Source organism: Mustela erminea, chromosome X, assembly GCF_009829155.1.
Source record: "Mustela erminea isolate mMusErm1 chromosome X, mMusErm1.Pri, whole genome shotgun sequence".
In the NCBI taxonomy this organism is placed as follows: Eukaryota; Metazoa; Chordata; class Mammalia; order Carnivora; family Mustelidae; genus Mustela; species Mustela erminea.
Genome location: NC_045635.1, coordinates 99860348 through 99881450, shown reverse-complemented (window position 1 = coordinate 99881450; position 21103 = coordinate 99860348).

Genomic DNA, 21103 nt, shown 5'->3' with positions numbered 1-21103 from the left:
AATAGAGCTGGTCATGTTAATCTATGTACCTGTCTTCCCAGCTAGTTTAGAAAGTCCTCAGTGACTAACCCAGTGCTTGGCATATGATAAACAAATAAACCCAGTAATGTCTGGAAAGGAGTATTGGGGCCAAAGCCTCAAATGCAGGTTGAGGAGGTTTGACTATATTCTATAGGTCATGAGATAGCAGAGGTTTGGGGAGGGGGACACAATCAGACTTTTTTTTAATGTTACTATTGTTGCAGGCTATTGCATAGATTACAGGAAGATGGAAGATAAGAGGCAGGGAGACCAAATGATGAATAAATTTTCACTGATCTTCTTAGTATTTATGCTGATCCCAGAAAACAGATGCATGCAGTAATAAATTGTGGGTTAGAGTTTTAAATTCACACTCATTACTCCATTCAAATATATTCCTTGAGCACCTACTGTGTCAGGCACTGTGCTTGGCATAGGGGATATAAGCAAACAAGACAGGCCCAACCCCTGTCTTCATGGAGCTAGACATCAAACAATGACAGGTGTGGGGTGCCTGGGGGACTCAGCTGGTTAAGCGTTGGACTCTTGACTTTGGCTCAGGACATGATCTCAGGCTTGTGAGATGGCGCCCCATGTCAGGCTCCGTGCTCGGTGGGTAGTCTACTTGAGATTCTCTCCCTCTGCCCAAATAAATAATAAATAAATAAGTAAATCCAAATAAATAAATAAATCTCTTAAAAAAAAAAAACAACAACAACCATCAACAGCAACAGATCTGATGAGTACAAGAGAAAAAGTGCACTGGGTTGACCTGTCAGGGTTAAGCCAATCCCAGCCTTGCGGGAATTCAGTATCACCAATTTACTCGACACAAAGTGATACATTTTATAAGAGAATGTATCAATGGAGAACAGAGAAGTAGCAGCGCACACTGCCCCAGAAGGTAAAGGAAGGAAGTGTTCTAAAAAGTGTCAAAAAAAATCCATCGATGAGATGCAAAATAGTGGATTTTTTTTTTTTTCTGTTCCTGAGAATTTATGTTGGAAACGGGTCAGGAGAAAAAGATGAAAGGGACAGAATGCAGCTGGAGACTAAGCTCCAGAATTGACAAGGGATGGGACTGAAGGCCCAGATCAAGCAGTTAGTCGTCAAGAGCTGAGAGAAAGAATAGAAGAAATCTGACATTTGTCTACTACTCCACATTTTTAAAAAAATTAAGATTTTATTTACTTATTTGACAGAGAAAGCATAAGCAGGGGGAGCAGCAGAGGGAGAGGGAGAAGCAGGATCCCTGCTCAGAACCTGATGCTGGGCTCTATCCCAGGACCCCAAGATCACGACCTGAGCCAAAGGCAGATGCTTAGCCAACTAAGCCACGGAGGCGCCCCAGCTCAAGTTTTAATACCTGCCTCTGAATCTTAGGAGTACACAGGATTTTTTAAAAGTATACAAGATATACACAAATGAGGATTATTCTTAGAATCTACAACATTCAACAGATTCTTTTTTTTTTTAAGATTTTATTTATTTATTTGAGTGGGAGAGAGTATGAGAGAGGGAGGGTCAGGTGAGAAGCAGACTTCCTGCTGTGTGGGGAGCCTGATGCGGGACTTCATTCTAGGACTCCAGGACCATTACCTGAGCCAAAGGCAGTCAGGTGGGCATCTGACTCTTAATAATCAGTTCAGGTCGGGCACCTGGGTGGCTCAGTGGGTTAAAGCCTCTGCCTTCGGCTCAGGTCATGATCTCAGGGTCCTGGGATGGAGCCCCACATTGGGCTCTCTGCTCAGCAGGGAGCCTACTTCCTCCTTTCTCTCTCTGCCTGCCTCTCTGCCTACTTGTGATCTCTGTCTGTGAAATAAATAAATAAAATATTTTTTAAAAAATCAGTTCAGGTCATGATCTAGGGGTCCTGGGATCTAGCACTGTGTTAGGTAGGCTCTGTGCTCAATGGGGAGTGTGCTTGGATTCTCTCTCCCTCTCTGTTCCTCCCCCACTCTCTTTCACACACACACACACCCCTCCCCGCACAAAAGTAAATAAATCTTAAAAAAAAAAAAAAGGACCAGGACACCTGGGTGGCTCAGTCGGTTAAGAGTCTGCCTTAGGCTCAGGTCACCATCTCAGGGTCTTGGGATAGAGTCCTGCATCGGGCTCTTTGCTCAGCGGGGAGTCTGCTTCTCCCTCTGCCTTCTGCACTCTCTCTGACAACTAAGTAAATAAAATCTTTTAAAAATATGAAAATAAAAAAGGGACTATAACCACAAAAGCACACGCATCGATAGTGTACTCAAAATATTTTTCATATTTAAAGTTTATGATTACCTTTTTTAAAGGCAACTATTTTTTTTAAAGATTTTATTTATTTGAGAGAGAGTCATAGAGATCACAAGCAGGGGTTGTGGCAGAGGGGGAGGGAGAAGCAGGCTCCCTACTGACCAAGGAGCCCGATGTGGGGCTTGATCCCAGGACTCTTGAGATCATGACCTGAGCTGAAGGCAGATACTTAACCAACTGAGCCACCCAGGCGCCCCAAAGTCAACTATTTTTTATCACTTTTAATTAAATGGTGCAATTTCATTTCATAGAACCTAAACTTTTGTTCTTAAGTTTTTTTTTAAGTATGTGGGGAAAAAGCAAGCATGCCAACAGTGCTAAGATTGCAGCAGACACTGAAGGAGTCAACCTCGTCGAGAGGTCAGCAAAGGCTCCCCTAGAATGACCCTCAAACTGAGACCTACAAGGGGAGCAGAAGAAAGAGTGTCCCAGGCAAAGGTATAAGTACCTACATACTAAGGACCTGACATGAGTGACTGGCTTCAATGGAGAATTCCAAGCAGTCTGGCATGGCCGCAGGAAGCAAACAAGGTGGCCAGGTAAGCGGGCCAAAGAGCGGGCACCTTGCAAGTCATGTTAAGGACTTTGGGCTTTATCCAAAGGGCAGAGGGATGCCATCAAAAGGTTTGAAGAAAGAAAGTGAGATGATCCGACCTGAATTTTAAAAAGAGAATTCTGCAGTGTGGAGAACGGATTGAGGGAATCAGACATAAGACAGGGAGAGATCATTTAGGAGGCTGGAGCACTAGTAAAGGTGATAGGAGAGTGGACTGGACTAGACTGGAGGCGGTGGACATGCCTCTAATAGCTTCTGAGCACCCACTGTATGCCAGGCATTGACATAAGTTGTGGGGTTAGAGTCCTAACAAGTGCACAAGTCCGTGCTCTCACAGAACTTACATGAGATACAGTTACAGATTTATACACACATATATCAACAATACCAGATTGAGATAAGTACTATCAGAACAATAGAGCAAGGTAAGGGAGTAAGAGCGCAGTGGTGTGGGGGCAACGCTAATTTCCATACGATGGTCAAGGAGGGCCTCTTCTGATAAGGGAACATCAAGCAGAGACCTAAATGAAGCAGGTGTCTGGAAGCACATTCCAGAGAACACACAAAGGCCTGAAGCAGGGCCTACATGTCCTAGGAAGAGCGAGGAAGAAATGTAACTGGAGTGGACTCAAGGAAAAGGAAAGAATTCTAAAATGAGGTAAGAAGAGTAATGCAGGGGGGCGCCTGGGTGGCTCAGTCGGTTCGGCACCTGACTTTATTTCGGCTCAGGTCATGAGCTCAGGGTCATGCGATCGGGCCCCACATCCCGCCCTGTGTCAGGCTCTGCACTCAGCTTGACTTTGCTTGCCCCCTCCCTCTGCTCCTTCCCCCACTCCTGTGCACGTGCTCTCCCTCTCTCTCTCCCTCTCTCAAATAATTTGGAAAGAGCACAAGCGTGGGGAACAGCAGAGGGAGAGAGACAAGCAGGCTCCCCACTGAGTAGGGAGCCCCACGTGGGGCTTGATCTCAGGACCCTGCAATTATGACCTGAGCCAAAGGCAGAAGCTTGACTGACTGAGCCACCTAGGCACCCCTCTTTTCCCCTTTTGGTGATATTGTTAAAAATATTACATCCACAGATATTGCAGACTTAACAATACATTGTTATAGTATATATAATTTTACGACTTTTTTTTTAATAAAGATTTTTATTTATTTATTTGACAGAGAGAGATCACAAGCAGGCAGAGAGGCAGGCAGAGAGAGAGGAAGGGAAGCAGGCTCCTTGCTGAGCAGAGAGCCCGATGCGGGGCTCGATCCCAGGACCCCAGGATCACAGCCTGAGCCAAAGGCAGAGGCTTAACCCACTGAGCCACCCAGGCGCCCCTAATTTTACGACCTTTAAAGGAGCTAAGGGAAGAAAGGAAAGAAGGTATACACACACACACACACACACACACACATTCTGTTGTATTAACCTTGTTTATCATTTCTGATTCTCTTTATTCTGGTAGTTTTGAGTTAAATGAAGTCATTTAGTTCGCCCACTACATCTTCGCTCCACCTCCCTCCTTTGTGCTGCGACTGGCAAATGCATTAGATTTCTGTATGTTATAGGCCCAACAAACCATTATACACAGATTATTTTAGTCAATTACTATTTAAATCAGGTAAGGTAAGAAAAGTGAAGAAATATGCATTTATATGGTCTTTAATAATGACATAACTACTGTTGGTTCATAACCTTGGGAGGTCCCCAGATGAGATCTGAAATCGGACCCCATACACAGAGGGCAAGGAGAGACCAAAGAAAGAGGCAGACCACTCCAGATCGGTAGGTGGTGGCTTTACGAAGCAAGGGAACTTACCTACAAGACTTGTCTTAGATGGCCGCAAGATGAGTAAATCTCCACACCTGCCCACCAGAGTATTAAAAGTTTACACAGAGGCCTTAACAGGGATCAGTCACGAATCCAGTCCAGATGGTCTCAGTAACACATTACTCTCTTAAGACTGTGTCCTTGAGGGCGCCTGGGTGGCTCAGTGGGTTAAGCCGCTGCCTTCGGCTCAGGTCATGATCTCAGGGTCCTGGGATCGAGTCCCGCATCGGGCTCTCTGCTCAGCAGGGAGCCTGCTTCCTCCTCTCTCTCTCTCTCTGCCTGCCTCTCTGCCTACTTGTGATCTCTCTCTGTCAAATAAATAAATAAAATATTAAAAAAAAAAAGACTGTGTCCTTGAAATGGCTTCTCCTGGGATGCCTGGGTGGCTCAGTCGGTTAAGCTGCTTGTGCTCTCTCTCGCTCCGACAAATTAAATAAATAAATAAAATCTTTAAAAGGAAGGAAGGAAGGAAGAAAGAGAAAGGAAGAAAAAAAGAAAGGGCTCCTACTGTAAGACTGGCAGTCAGAATGTACATTCCAAGGACAGGAGAGGGCCTGAGGCAAGTCCAGTTGTCCAGCTCCCATAGCTCACAGGTCAACTAGCAGTCACAACCTCTCAATGACCTCCTATAACTAGTACCTTTCTTTACCTGTGTTCTTTGTTTTTGCTATGGATCTGAATTAATCTGAATTAGTGTCTGAGATCACTTGATTTCAGCCTGATGAGCTTTACTGTATCTTATCGCTGGAGGCCCTAATCCAATCTAAGTGATGCTTGTAAGATGAGGAAATTTGGATGCAAAAAGAAACACTAGGGGCACCTGTTCACAGAGGAGTGGCCATGTGAAGAACAGTGAAAGGGGGGTCATCCGCAAGCCAAGGAGAGAAGCCTCAGAAGTAACCAAACTTGCAGACACCTTGATCTTGGATTTCTAGTCTCCAGAACTGTGGGAAAATAAATACCTGTTGCTTAAACCACAAAATGTCTGTGGCATTTTGCTATGGCAGTCCCAGCAAACTAATACAAGCCCCTGTAGTGAAGTTTTCACCTCAGTTACTACACTTTCCAACTCTAGAATTTTCCATTTGGTTCTTATTCTTGTATAATTTCTATCTATTGTATTCTCTTGAATGACATCGTCATCATACCTTTCTTCTTTAATCATGGTTTCCTTTATTTTCTTGAACCTATTTAAAATGGCTACTTTGTTCTTAAGTTTTATTTATTTATTTTAGAGCTTTTATTTATTTATTTGACAGAGATCACAACTAGGCAGAGAGAGCAAGAAGGAAGCAGGCTCCCCATGGAGCAGAGAGCCCGATGCGGGGCTCGATCCCAGGACCCTGGGATCATGACCTGAGCCGAAGGCAGAGGCTTTAACCCACTGAGCCACCCAGGCGCCCTTAAGTTTTATTTATTTAAGTAATCACTACATCCAACGTGGGGCTTGAACTCACAACTCTGAGATCAAGAGTCACATGCTTTTCTGACTGAGCCAGCCCGGTACCCCTAAAATGGCTACTTTGAAGACTTTGTTAAATATGACATCTAGTAGAGGCATCTGGGTGGCTCAGTTGGTTAAGCGTCTGCCTTTGGCTCAAGTCATGATCTCAGAGTCCTTGGACCCGAGTTGGGCTTCCTGCTCAGCAAGGAGTCTGCTTTTCCCTCTGCTCTTCCCCACCACTTGTGCTTGCTTGTTCTCTCAAGTAAGTAAAATCTTAAAAAAAAAAAAAAAGATAGAAAGAAAGAAAAAGAGGGGTGCCTGGGTGGCTCAGTTGCTTAAGTGTCTGCATTCAGCTCAGGTCATGATCCCAGGGTCCTGGGATCAAGTCCCACGTCAGGCTCCCTGCTCAGCAGGTGCCTGCTTCTCCCTCTGCCTGCTGCTCTCACTGCTTGGGCTCCCTCTCTCTCCTCCCCTCTCTCTCTGACAAAGAAATAAAATCTTGAAAAACAAAGAAAAGAAAAAGCAGTATGATCTCTGGTTATTCTCACAGGTAATTTTTGTGACCTGCTTTTCCATAGCCCCCCAGACCTGCCCCACCGTCTGGTTTACACTTTCCTGTTTCTTTGCATATCAAAAATTTTTTTGTTGGAAACTGGATATTTTGTAATATAATTTTTAAAAAATACTTAATTTATTTATTTGACAGAGAAACAGCGAGAGAGGGAACACAAGCAGGGGGAGTGGGAGAGGGAGAAGCAGGCTCCCCGCAGAGCAGGGAGCCCAATGCAGGATGCAGGGCATGATGTGAGCCAAAGGCAGATGCTTAACGACTGAGCCACCCAGACACCCTGGAAACTGGATGTTTTAGGTTGTGTACTGACTCTAGGTAAAGGCTCTCTACCCCTTCTTTCAAGTTTATTATTATTTGTAGTAACTAGCTGGATTATTTAAGTCTATTCTTGCTACCACTACCACCTCCTCCCCACCAAAACACACAGCACTGTTAAGCCTATTATGTTGGTCCCCAAGGGGTGTGGCCTTGGGCGTACACACAGTCACCCTGCGATGACAATGGATTTGACAGGTTTCTCCTTGCCTCTTTTCCTGATGTGCCCAAATCTTAAACTCCACTAACTGCAGGATGATTGCTGTATTGTTTCCAGCAGTACCCTGGGACTTAAATTGCTGGATAGACAGCTCAATCCAACTCCAGTTCTTTTGGAGAAGGGATCCTGATGTCAGTGTTAGATTTGTTCTGACCTCCGGAGGGCTCCTCCCTGCTGTCTCCTCACCCCTTTCTCTTGCAGATTAACTGGCCTGCAGTTCAGTTTCTCTCTCCATTGAATCTAGCTCCCAATGCCCTTTCACCGTAAGCACCACTGTTTTTGAGGGCACCTGTCTGGCTTAATTTGTACAGCAAGCGACTCTTGATCTCAGGGTCATGAGTTTGAGCCCCAACTTGAGGGTAAAGTTTACTTAAAAAAAAAAAAGGCATTACAGAGAAAGTTCTTAAGCTTGAACGTCATCCTCTGTTATCAATGAAGTCAGGTCTTCCAGGACGAGATTAAGAGCCGTCTGTTTGTGACTACTCCTCCACCAAGGAAAAATCTCCAAGCCAAGAATGGAGCTGGGTGGTAAGATGAATGACTTGCTTCTGAATGAAATCCCCACTTTGGGACTGGGGTGCTGGGTGGGGGAGGGGCAGTAGCCTCAGGCCTCTTGCCTCTGCCAGTGTGGAACCACCTTACCAGCCAGGACAGGGTGATCAGGGTCCCAGTGTTTTCAGCCCCACCATGCTTGTTGCTGGTGTGCAGGGCTGCCAAGAGCATGTCCCTCCAGAGGTCCCAAACAGACCAGGCTCGGCCGCTTACCACTGATAAATTCCAAAGGCAGAGAAATGACTGATAGTGCAAACAAGAAATGAATCTATTTCAGTGAGGCCAAAACCAGGAAGACAGTGGGTTAGCATCTCAAAAGACTGTCTCCAAAGTGCCAAAAATACTTGCAGGTTTGTTAGGAAAATGTGGGGCAAAGTGGGTGGGCACATGCCTGATAGGCCCTGAAGGTCAAATTGATCATTATCATAGAGTCGATCATGGGCGGGGTCTTGGTGGCTCTGGACAGTCTGCCTGTGGACCTGTGAGAGCTGCTGGGTGTTAGGATGACGTGAAGGCTTTCACCCAAGCAACAGAAGGATGGAGATGCCATTAAGGGATGTGGGCGATATTGGCAGAAAGGCTCAGGAGGACTTCAGTTTGGACGTGCTAAGTTTGACAGGCCTATTAGACCTCCAGAGGGAGCTGGCCAGGAGGCAGCTAGATTGGTCTGTCTGGAACCCAGAGGAAAGTTCTGGGCAGCAGGTGCCCTTGCAGATACAGTGATTAAAGGCCTGGGACTGAATGAGGTCCTTGAGGAGGTGAGAACACAGAGAGGCAGTTGAAGGCCCTAGGTCCAGGGCTCTCCAGCCTCCAGACTCTAGAGGTTGGAGGAAGAGGAAACCACAGAAGGCACAGAGGACTGACTGACTGGGGAGATAAGAGATAAATCAGGAGAGCTTGGTGTCCCAGCAGCCAAGGGAAGCGAGACAGAGTGACTATGTCAGATGCCACTGGGAGGTCCAGTAAGATAATTCACGGCTGGATTTGACAGCAGGAAGGGAGGTCATGGATGACCCTGGCAAGTACGGATCCCCAGGCTTGGAAGCAGGGTGAACTTTATTGAAGTGAGCTCAAAAGGCAGCGGGTAGTAAGGAATTTGGCCCTGTCCACATTTGGCTCTCTCCTCTGTCTCACCCCCTTCAATCTGGCCTGGAACCTGCCATCAGAGATCTCTCTAAAATACAAACCTCATCGTGCAACTCTTTTAAACTCTGTTTAAAGTCCTTCAGTGGTCGTTGAAACAAGATCAACAAAATACTGATCATTATTTTTATTTCTGGGCTCTTTATTCTGTTCCATCAGTCTTAACGTCTGTCTGCCAGTACTATACTGTTTTTTTAAAGGTTTTATTTAAAAAAAGATTTTAAAGCACTCTCTACACCCAATGTGCGGCTCCAACCCACAATCCTGAGACCAAGCATCACATGCTCCACGGACTAAGCCAGGCAGGCACCCTAGTATCATACTGTTTTAATATAATATATTTTGAAAAGACAAAATGCAATGCCTTCAACTTTGTTTTTTCTTAAGACTCTTTTGGCTATTCAGGATCCTATGTGGTTTCATATGAATTTTAGGATTGTTTTGCTGTAAAAAATTTCATCAGAACTTCTTTTTTTAAAGATTTATTTTTTTATTTGAGAGAGAGAATGCACACATGGGTGGGGGGAAGGGCAGAGGAAGAGAGAGAATCCCAAGCAGACTCAACCCTGAGCACAGAGCCTGACATGGGGCTCAAACTCAGTACCCCAAGATCACGACCTGAGCCAAAACCAAGAGTTGGACAATTAACCAACTGAGCCACCCAGGCACCCCCCCATTGGGATTTTAATAGGGATTACATTGACTCTGTAGATTGTTTTGGTTAATATGGCCATTTTAGCAATATTCTTTCAATCCATAAACATGTGATATCTTTCCAATTATTTGCATCTTCATACCTAAGTGTTTCATTCTTTGATGCTATTGTAAATGGAACTGTTTTCCTATTTTCCTATTCAGATACATCATCGTTAGTATATAGAAATGCAACCATTTGGGACACCTGGGTGGCTCAGTTGGTTAAGCATCTGCCTTCAGCTCAGGTCATGATCCCAGGGCTCTAGGATAGGGTCCTGCATCATTAAGTCTGCTTCTCCCACTGCCTTCCCCTCTCCCTGTTTGTTCCCGCTTGCTCTCTCTCTCTCTCTCCCTCTCTGACAAATAAATCTTTTTTAAAAAAGAAAGAGAGCACCTGGATGGATCAGTGATCTCTGTCTGTCAAATGAATAAATAAAATCTTTATTAAAAAAAGAAAGAAATGCAAGTGATATTTACATTTCAGTTTTGTATCCTGCAACTTTACTGAATTAGGGTGCCAAAAATACACAGTGGGGAATGGATAGTCTTTCCAATGTTGCTGGGCAAACTGGACATCCACATGTAAAAGATTGAAATTGGACCTTTATCTTATACTATACATAAAAATCAACTCAAAATGGCTTAATGACTTAAATATAAGACTTGAAACTGTTAAAACTCCTAGAAGAAAACATAGGAGATAACATCATATTAGTCTTAACAATGATTTCATGGTAATGACACTAAAAGAACAGGCATCAAAAACAAAAATAAACAAGTGGGACGACATTAAACTCAAAGGCTTCTGTACAACAAAGGAAGCAATCAACAGAGTGAAAAGGCAATCTAAGGAATGGGAGAAAATATTTGCAAACTAGGTATTTGATAAGGGGCAAATCTCCAAAAAATATATATATATATACATATACATATATGTATATGTATATATATATAGATATATATATTTTTAAAGATTTTATTTATTTATTTGACAGAGAGAGACAGCCAGAGAGGGAACACAAGCAGGGGCAGAGGGAGAGGGAGAATCAGGCTCCTCACTGAGCAGGGAGCCCGATGCAGTACTCAATCCCAGGACCCCAGGATCATAACCCAAGCCGAAGGCAGACACTTAACAACTGAGCCACCCAGGTGCCCCAAATCTCCAAAATATATAAAGAAATCCTATAACTCAATAGTGAAAAAAACCCAACTAAATTAATAACCCAATTAAAAAATGGGTTCGGTGAACCTGGTGGTGGGTATTAAGGAGGGCACGTATTACATGGAGCACTGGGTGTGGTGCATAAACAATGAATTTTGGAACAATGAAAAGAAATAAAATAAAATGAAAAAAAATTAAAAATGGGCTAAGGACTCGATTAGACATTTTTCTTTTTAAAGATTTTATTTATTTACCTGACAGAGATCACAAGTAGGCAGAGAGGCAGGCAGAGAGAGAGGGGGAATCAGGCTCCCCGCTGAGCAGAGGGCCCGATGTGGGGCTTGATCCCAGGACCCTGGGATCATGACCTGAGCCAAAGGCAGAGGCTTAACCCACTGAGCCACCCAGGTGCCCCAATTAGACATTTTTCAAATGGCCAAGAGATGCAAGAAAAGATACACAACAACACTAATTATCAGGTAAATGCAAATCAAAACCATAAACCTGTTAAGATGGCTAACAACAACAAGAAAAAGGCAAGTGTTGGCAAGGATGGGAAGAAACTGGAACCCTTGTACACTGCTGGTACAGCTGGTAAGGAAAACAGTATGGAGGTTCTTTAAAAACTTAAAATTAAGGGACGCCTGGGTGACTCAGTCAGTTAAGCATCTGCCTTCAGCTCAGGTCATGATCCTGGAGTCCTGGGATAGAGCCCCATGTATGGCTCCCTGCTCAGCCCGGAGCCTGCTTCTCCCTCTGCCTCTGCCCTTACTCCCACTTGTGCTCTCTCTCTCTGGCAAATAAATAAAAAAAATATTTTTTAAAAATTAAAATTAAATTAAAATAGAACTGCCATATGATCCAGAAATCCCACTTCTGGGTACATAGCCAAGAAAATTAAAATCAAGATCTCAAAGAATTAGCACTCCTATGTTCAGCACTACAGAGTCAATATGTGGAAACCAATTAAATGTCCCTCAACAGATGAATGGATAAAGGAAATGTATATTATTACTCAATCTTTTTTTTCTAAAGATTTTGTTTATTTATTTGAGATAATAAATATTATCTCAACTTAGATAATGAGCCACCCAGGCACCCCAGAATATCATTCAGTCTTTAAAAATAAAAAAAAAGGAAATCCGGGGCTCAGTCAGTTAAGCAGCTCCCTTCAGTTCAGGTCAGGATCTTGGAGTCCTGGGATCCAATCCCGTGCTGGGTTCCCTGCTCAGTGGGGAGTCTGCTTCTCTCCCTCCATTTCTCTCAAATAAATAATTAAAATCCTTAAAAAATAAAACAAATAGGGGCACCTGGGTGGCTCAGTGGGTTAAAGCCTCTGTCTTCAACTCAGGTCACGATCCCAGGACCCTGGGATCTAGCCTCACTTCGGGCTCTGCTCAGCAGGGAGCCTGCTTCCCCCTCTCTCTCTGCCTGCCTCTCTGCCTACTTGTGATCTCTCTGTCAAATAAATAAATAAAATCTTTAAAAATAAAAAATATATAAAATAAATAAAATGGAGTCAAGCTTGCTCTTAGGGCCCCACAGCTGTTTTATTTACTTAAATAAATAAAACTTTACAAAATAAAATTGAGGGGCGCCTAGGTGGCTCAGTCAGTTAAGCGTCTGCCTTTGGCTCAGGTCATGATACCAGGGTCCTGGGATCAAGCCCCGCATCAGGCTCCCTGCTCAGCGGGGAGCCTGCTTCTCCCTCTCCCCATGCTTGTGCTCTCTCTCTCTCAAATAAATAAAATCTTTTCAATAAATGAATAAAATAGAGTCAGGTAGCCAGAGGGGAAGCCCTCATGCACTACCACGCCACATCAATTACAGACCTCAACAGGAGGAGATGCACTTCACTAGTCCTGTTATGTTCCTACTCTAACACAGATTCTATATGGGAACATCAGGAGCACCTGGGAGTGCAGTTAAGCAATCGATTCTTGGTTTCCGGGAAGCTCCTGATCTCAGTGTTGTGAGATGGAGCCCCAAGTCAGGCTCTGTGCTCAGAGAGGGGTCTGCTTGAGATTCTCTCCCTCACCCTCTGCCCCTCCTGCTTTTGTGCTCACTCTCTTTCTCTCAAATAAATAAATCTTTAAAAGAAACCTACACTATGGTTTGAACTCCCAGTTTACTCCAATGGACTTTTTTTTTTTAAGATTTTATCCATTTATTCGACAGACAGAGATCACAAGCAGGCAGAGAGGCAGGCAGAGAGAGAGGGGGAAGCAGGTTCACCACTGAGCAGAAAGCCCGATGCGGGGCTTGATCCCAAGAACCTGGGATCATGACCTGAGCTGAAGGCAGAGGCTTTAACCCACTGAGCCACCCAGGCGCATCTCCAATGGACTTTTTTTTCCTTTTTTAAAATTAATTACTTAATTTTTTAAAATAAACATATAATATATTTTTATCCCCAGGGGTACAGGTCTGTGAATCACCAGGTTTACACACTTCACAGCACTCACCATAGCACATACCCTCCCCAATGTCCATAACCCCACCCCCCTCTCCCAACCCCCGTCCCCCCAGCAACCCTCAGTTTGTTTTGTGAGATTAAGAGTCACTTATGGTTTGTCTCCCTCCCTATCCCATCTTGTTTCATTTATTCTTCTCCTACCCCCTTAACCCCCCATGTTGCATCTCCACTTCCTCATACCCGGGAGGTCATATGATAGTTGTCTTTCTCTGATTGACTTATTTCGCTAAGCATGATACCCTCTAGTTCCATCCACGTCGTCACAAATGGCAAGAGTTCATTTCTTTTGATGGCTGCATAGTATTCCACTGTGTATATATACCACATCTTCTTTATCCATTCATCTGTTTATGGACATCTAGGTTCTTTCCATAGTCTGGCTATTGTAGACATTGCTGCTATAAACATTCGGGTGCACGTGCCCCTGCGGATCACTATGTTTGTATCTTTAGGGTAAATACCCAGTAGTGCAATTGCTGGGTCATAGGGTAGTTCTATTTTCAACATTCTGAGGAACCTCCATGCTGTTTTCGAGAGTGGTTGCACCAGCTTGCATTCCCACCAACAGTGTAGGAGGGTTCCCCTTTCTCCGCATCCTCGCCAGCATCTGTCATTTCCTGACTTGTTAATTTTAGCCATTCTGACTGGTGTGAGGTGGTGTCTCATTGTGGTTTTGATTTGTATTTCCCTGATGCTGAGTGATATGGAGCACTTTTTCATGTGTCTGTTGGCCATCTGGATGTCTTCCTTGCAGAAATGTCTGTTCATGTCTTCTGCCCATTTCTTGACTGGATTATTTGTTCTTTGGGTGTTGAGTTTTTAACTGCCCCTTCCAACTCTCCTCTTTGCTCTCTAAGAGTGTTCCTGTCCTTTGCTCTCTGAACTTGCCTGTGGCTTTTCCTATGGCTTGCTTGTCCCAAATTGCAATTATTCTGCTATTCCTGAATAAACCCATTTGCTGGTAAAATAACTGGCTCTTTTACTTATAAGGTTCACAACCTGCATATTGTAAAATTTTTAGCAACATCTCTGTCTTCAAGCCACCAGACATGAGTAGCATTCCCTTGGTTTTGACAACCAAAAATATTCCCCAGGTTTTGCTAGATGTTCCCTAAGAGGGAAAGTAGCCCATGATCAAGACCACTGGTCTATGTATACCAGACAACTAGCAGTTCTTAACATGACATGCTGTTTTGTACCTTTGATAATCTGCATAAACTATCCCCTTTGCCTAGAATGCTTTCCCTCTGCTCTGCCTGACAACGTCTGTTAATGGTTCAAATAACTGTTTAAAGCACCAACTTCTTTGTTTCCTGTGTTCATTTTGTAGCTCAAGTACCTAACACAGTCCCTGGCATAAAACAGGTACTAGATAAATGTTTGCTGAAAGGATAATCGTCATTATTAAGAGATTTTTATTAAACTCCTTGTGAGCACTGATTTTTATAAAAGGTACAAAACAGGATCCCCACTCTAAGTTTGTTAACAGTTTAATGGGTGTGAAAGAAACTATTACCCCCTACTGTCCGTTCTCTCCTTTTGTCTTAAATAAAAGCAGTACTGATAGTTGCCTAGTAAAAACATTTCCCAACCTCCTTTACAGAACAAGTCCTTGACAAGTGAAGTAGTATGTGGAAGTAGTATGTGCCCCTTTAAAGAAGGGACAAGGGGCGCCTGGGTGGCTCAGTGGTTTGGGCTGCTGCCTTCGGCTCGGGTCATGATCTCAGGGTCCTGGGATCGAGCCCCACATCGGGCTCCCTGCTCCGCAGGAAGCCTGCTTCCCTCTCTCTCTCTCTCTCTCTCTCTGCCTGCCTCTCTGCCTACTTGTGATCTCTGTCTGTCAAATAAATAAATAAAATCTTTAAAAAAAAAAAAAGAAGGGACAAGTTCATTTTGCTTTCTTCCCTTTGGCTGGAATGCAAATCAAGTGGCTGGAGCTCAAGCAGCTATTTTGTACTATAGCCTACTTAGGACTATAGAGAAACAATAAAGACCAAGCGTGTGTCCATGATGAGCACAAAACCGCTCAACTCATCTTGGATTTCATGTCTTCTGACTTTATAACATAAAAAACTTTTATCTTGTCTAGAATATAGTTAAATTTAACCTCAAATAATTAAGTTGGGAAGACCAAAGGCAGAAGAGCTTGGACTGAGAGCAAAACAGAATCCTAGGATGTATGAGCTAATTTGTATTGTTGGGTCCCCAATGTTGGGTCCCCCAATAATGGGTCCATGGTCAAAAGAGCAAGACTGATACAAAGCAAAGGTCAAGCAAAGCTTTATTTCACACCAAGCATCAAGAATCAGACCAACCGTCAAACAGACTGGTCGGGGCCACCCCTTACAGAGAGGACGACCCCTCCCTGCTTTCCAGACTAACTTTTATAGATCAAAGGCCCTGTGGTTGGGCCAGGCCACACACAGGTGGCTAACTGAATTACAATTCAACCCATAGTAGCTATGGAAACTAGCCTATCACCTTGGTAGCTAGGAGACAGTATGGGCCCCCACTGATTGAATGTCTCCACCTGACCTGACCCACCCTTGTATTTGGGCCATTACCTGGGACTGGTCTCAGGGACTTGCTTTTAAATAAGTTCCCCTGGTGGGGGCAAGGTCAGTTTAAGTTTTACTGCATAAACAACACAATGGCTGTTCAACCGAGGTGGGGCCGTTCTGGCTAAATAGGCCCTTACAGTGTAAGAGTAAAATAATGCAAAAGGTGGATGCGATACCAAGGATACCTCATGCCCAGAGGTGTCTGGGGATAGGGTTCAAATTTCTAACACCTGCAAAGATATGGTGCCCCATGACTAAGAGATTTTTTAGAAATAAGTCTTCAAGCCAGAGGAGCAACCTCAAATACTTAGCAAGATAAATAAAAATAAATCCACACCTGGACAAGTTGTACTAAAACTGAAGAACATAAAAATCAAAGAGAAAATCTTAAAAAATAAGAGCGAGGGTGCCTGGGTGGCTCAGTCATTAAGCGGCTGCCTTCAGCTCAGGTTATGATCCCAGCGTCCTGGGATCCCAGGGTCCCTGCTCAGCAGGAATCCTGCTTCTCCCTCTCCCACTTGCCCTGCTTGTGTTCCCTCTCTGGCTGTGTGTCTCTCTCTCAAACAAATCAGTAAAAACTTAAAAACAATAAGAGAGAGATTACCGGGATGCCTGGGTAGCTCAGTTGGTTAAGCATCTGTCTTCTGCTCAGGTCATGATCCCAGGGTGCTGGGATCAAGTCCCACATGCGGCTCCAGGGAGTCGGCTTCTACCTCTGCCTGCGGCTTCCCCTGCTTGCACTCACACCCTCTCTCTCTCTCTGTGACCAAAAAAAAAATAAATAAATAAAATCTTTTTTAAAAAAAGAGATTGATTACCAACTAAGAAGCAATAGAAAAATAACTACAGATTTCTCAAGAAAAAAAAGGTATCAGAGATAATAAGATAATAAAAGAATAATATCTTCCAAGTACTGTAGAAAAAAGTCAGTCAAGAATTCTACATTCATTCAACAGACTCAGCAAGTGCAGTGAATTCATTTTTTCAAAACTCAACACCTTCTCAGTGTCTGGCATTTTTCTAAATTATTGTGATACATAACAAGTGAAATAGACCGAAATCCATGTCCTCAGGTAGCCTGGGAGCCTTAGTCAGTTAAGCCTCTGACTCTTGGTTTTGGCTCAGATCATGATCTCAGGGTTGTGAGATCAAGCCCTATGATAGGCTCCATGCTAGGCTTTCTCTCCCTGTCCTTCTGCCTCCCTCATACCCCCCTGCCCCATGCTCTCTCTCTTTAAAAAAAAAGAATAACCCAAACAGGTAAGAGAATTGAGATGGTCTGAGGTGGGAAATGGGCTGGAAGTTATTAAAGGGTTGTCAGGGTCACCTCATTAAGGAGGTGGCATTATAGCAAAGATCTGAAGGAGGTGAGGTACTTCGTGAAAATGTACCCAGATAAGTATTATTTATTATTATTATTTATTATTATTATTTATTATTATAAGTATTATTATTTATTATTTAGGCATGAGAGAGAAACAAGAGCATTTTTAGACATATAAAGATTGTGGGTGTTTACTACTCACACTCACTGACATAAGTACTAAAATGAAGATTTTTGTAAGAAGGAAACTGAAGCCAAAAAGAGAAAAAAGCAAAAAGAAATGATGAGCAAAGGTTTTACAAAATCTTTTTTAAAAATGTATTGACTTTTTTGGGGACAGAGTGAGTGTGTGCACGAGAATGGGGGGAGGGGCAAAAGGAGAGGGAAAGAAGCAGACTCCCTACTGGGCATGGAGCCTGATGTGGGGACTCGGTCTCAGGAACCTGAGATCATGACCTGGGCTGAAACCAAGAGTCAGATACTTAACCAACCGACTGAGTCACCCAGGTGCCCCAACTTTGCAAAATCGAAATGAATACTAACTGTTCACATATAAAGGGAGGGTTAAAAAATGAAACTCAAATACCTCACAACCATAACCCAGAAAAGCAGATGGCGTGATGGGAAGGATTGGAGTTAAAGCCCTGAAAACTCCATGTATTGTCTGCAAGAATGATGTAGTTACTTATTAACTCTAAACTTATTAAAACTTAAACATGTATGTTGACATTTTAAATCAATACTATGAGAGAGTAAAAACAAGCAAAACATACATTTAAAAAATTAAAAATACAACCCTGAATAGCCAATGAGTTCATGAGAAAATTGTAGTGGAAATCATGAAAAAGTTAAAACTGAATGATAATAACATATAAAAACATGTGACACGCATCTAAAATGGAATCATGAAGAAAATTTACAGTGTTAAATACATTTTTTCCAAAATATGCCAAATCGGGTGCCTGGGTGGGTCAGTTGGTTAAACATCTGCCTTCATCTCAGGTCATATCCCAGGGTCCTGGGATCCAGTCCTGCACTGGGCTCCCTGCTCAGTGGAGAGTCTGCTTCTCCCTCTCCTTCTGCCTGCTGCTCCCCTTCCATGTTCTCTCCCTCTCTCAATCTCTGTCAAATAAATAAAATCTAAAAAATATGGCAAATCAATGCATAAGGACTTCTATTTTTAAAATTTATTTTCATCTCTATTTTTATTATTTTTTTAAGTAGTCTCCGTGACCAGTGTGGGGCTTGAACTCACAACTCTGAGAATAAGATTCACATGCTCTACCAACTGAACCAGCTAGGTGCCCCAACAAGTTCCATTTTTTAAAAATAAGCGATTATTTATTTATTTACTTGAGAGAGAGAGAGAGAGAGCAGACATAGGAGGGGGAGAGGCAGATGGAGATAAAAAGGGAGAAGCAGACTCTCTAATGAGCAGGGAGCCCTACATTGGGCTTCATCCCAGGACCCTGAAATCATGACCTCAGCCAAAGGCAGATGCTTAGGGCACCCTGGGTAGCTCAGTGTTAAGCCTCTGCCTTCAGCTCAGGTCATGATCTCAGGGTCCTGGGATTGAGTCCTGTATCACGCTCTCTGCTCAGCGGGGAGCCTGTTTCCCTCTCTTTCTCTCTCTCTGCCTGCTTGTGATCTCTCTCTGTCAAATAAATAAAATCTTAAAAAAAATAAAAAGGCAGACGTTTAACCGACTGAGCCACCCAGGCACCCCAAGAATTCCATTTTTGAAGCTAGAGAAAGGCAGAACAAACCTAAAAGGACAGAGGAAAAAAATAATACAGAGAAGAGTAAAAATTAATAAATGCATACCTAAAGAGTGGAGATATCAGTAAAATCAAAAGCTGGTTCTTTGGAAAGACTAATATGATCTACCTTTACGAAGACTGACCTATTTAAAACGATGAAAGGTAGGGTGCCTGGGTGGCTCAGTTAGTTAAGCAACTGCCTTCGGTTCAGGTCATGATCCTGGAATCCCAAGATCAAGTCCTGCACGGGGCTCCCTGCTCAGTGGGGAGTCTACATCTCCCTCTGACCCTCCCGCTTCATACTCTCTCTCACTCATTCTCTTTCTCAAATAAATAAAATCTTAAAAAAAAACACTGAATGGTATATATAAATAATACTGGAAAAAAAAGATATAACTACAAGACTCAATTAAAATTTAAAACTATATAGAACATTTTGGAAACATGACAGAATGAAAATGTTTTCATTTCCCCCAACATCCTGAAATCCCACTAAAATGACAATAAATAATTATATGAGGTGCCTGGCTGGCTCAGTTGGTAGAGCATGCGACTCTTTTTAATATATTTTTAAAGATTTTTATTTATCTATTTGACAGACAGAGAGACAGAGAGAGAGGGAACACAAGCAGGAGGAGTAGGAGAGGGAGAAGCAGGCTCCCTGAAGAGCAAGGAGCCCAATGTGGGATGTGATCCCAGGACCCCGGGATCAGGACCAGAGCCCATGTTAGACGCCCAACGACTGAGCCACCCAGGCACCCGAGCATGCGACTCTTGATCTCAGGGTTATGAGTTTGAGCCCCACATTGAGCATGGAAATTACTTTAAAAATAAAAATTAATTAATTAAAAATGATAATATATAAATATAAAAGATATGGACCCACAAAGTCATAAAACTTGCTTAGTGGAATGGAGGAATTATGAAACTAAGTATGCATATCGGGAAAGCCAACAACATATAATCCAATTTGTGCTGCAGAAAGCCATGAAAGTTGAGGAACTAAAGGTATCGGCATATTCACTATCTCACATTATGTACAACAACTGTAATATGCTGGGGAAAGATTTATGATTTCTGTCACACAAGTACCACTGATACTACTATGCTTTGTTGCCTACATTCATAATTGAAGGAAATGCTAAATTTCACATAATGGTTAGTGAAAATATAAGAGGTAACTTTTTTCCAACTGAGTTTGCAAGTTCAACATACCTGTGGCTCAGCAAGTCCACCCTTAAATATATACCCAACAGGAATACTTCCAAGAAGGAACATATATATAAGAATGTATATGGGCGGGGCTCCTGGGTGGCTCAGTGGGTTAAAGCCTCTGCCTTCAGCTCAGGTTATGATCTCAGGGTCCTGGGATCGAGCCCTGCATCAGGCTCTCTGCTCAGTGGGGAGTCTGCTTCCTCCCCTCTCTCTGCCTACTTGTGATCTCCCTCTGTCAAATAAATAAATAAAATCTTAAAAAAAGAATTTACATAACATTACTTAATAGCCAGAAATCGGAAACAATTCAAATGTCAAAAACAGTAGAATGACATGCATAAAACAGGAATCTAAGAAAGGCAAAGTGAATTTCCAGGATGACATCTGTGTAGCAGGCCTAAAGATCAGTCAATCATTACAGTTGTATAAGGGTAGATGGCAAGAAGAAATATGTCTCCAAATAAAAAAAAACAAAATGAAAACTAATACTAAAGGATTACCTGATTCCTTTGACCTTGTCGAGTAGGGTTTTACATCTCTGGAGGGGTCTGGGGGAATAATTACTAATGGGTACAAGAAAACAAATCAAACAAAATAACCAAAGTAATTATTAACTCTAGATAAAACAAAATGTCATATTTGAAAAGCAGCATAATAAGAATATATAGTTGACCCTTGAGCAATGCAGGGATTAAAGGTACCAAATTCCCCACACAGTCAACAGTCTAACTTCGGAGTCCACCAAGACTTAACTACTAAAAGTCTACTGTTGATTGGAAGCCTTACTGATAACAAACAGTTGGATTAACACATATTTTGCATATGTATTACATACTGTGTTCTTATAGTAAAGTAAGCTAGAGAAAAGAAATGCTATTAAGAAAATTATAAGGAGGGGCACCTGGGTGGCTCAGTGGGTTAAGCCTCTGCCTTGGGCTCAGGTCATGATCTCAGGGTCCTGGGATGGAG